Here is an 889-nt window from a genome sequence, read left to right as displayed (position 1 = left end):
GGGGGGGGGGGGGGTGTTTATTATGGACTTTACATTGCTTGGGAATGGCGGATAGAGAGGCTGGAGCTGGAGGTGGATTCGGCAGTGGTGGTGGAGTTTCTACGGACAAGTATTGGTGAGTCGCATCCGCTATTTTTCCTGGTACGTCTGTGCCATGGCTTTATCTAAAGAGACTGGATAATACGTGTTTCACATGTCTATAGGGAAGCTAATCGCCGCGCAAATGGATTAGCGTCCTATGCGTTCACCCTACCTTTAGGATTTCTCGAGTTAAATATGATTCCAATGGTTGTGCATTCGATTTTTCAGGAGGATTTAACTGGATCTGTGTGTCCTCGCAACATTCCTTTGTAATTGTTTTCTTATTTTAGTTAATAAATAGCTGGGAGGTTTCTCCTGGTTTTTCACCTAAAAAAAAAAAAAAAAGACTCATGAGGTTCTCTTGTATATCTCTTATCACCAAATTGAAACAAATTAGAGAGTTCTAACTTTTAAATGAGATGTTTCCATACTTTTAAAATCTTACTATAAAGTTTTTATATGCTAGCTTTATGTTATTACACTTTTAATATAAAAAAAAATTGATTTATACCCCATTAAAAATAATAATATACCAATTACCAAACAGGAAGTCAAATCTAACTAACTACAACATACTAATCTTTAATGCATAGTTCTACCTAGAATATTTCCAGAATGAATACTTTTAGTCGTTTAATACACATACCTAGACGCACTTCGGGATGTTTAGTCCAACGGATGACCACAATATAACAAAAGCACCGATGAAGTTGGTCTCTTCTACAGGTAGTCTTGTATCCTTCATTTTGAACCTAGCTATACAAGAACTTGATCCACCACTACACAATAGTTATCTTATATTTTTTTC

The sequence above is a fragment of the Camelina sativa genome, chromosome 9 (assembly GCF_000633955.1).
Source record: "Camelina sativa cultivar DH55 chromosome 9, Cs, whole genome shotgun sequence".
Lineage (NCBI taxonomy): Eukaryota > Viridiplantae > Streptophyta > Magnoliopsida > Brassicales > Brassicaceae > Camelina > Camelina sativa.
The sequence above is the reverse complement of the archived record's forward strand: the minus strand, read 5'-3'. Positions refer to the sequence as shown.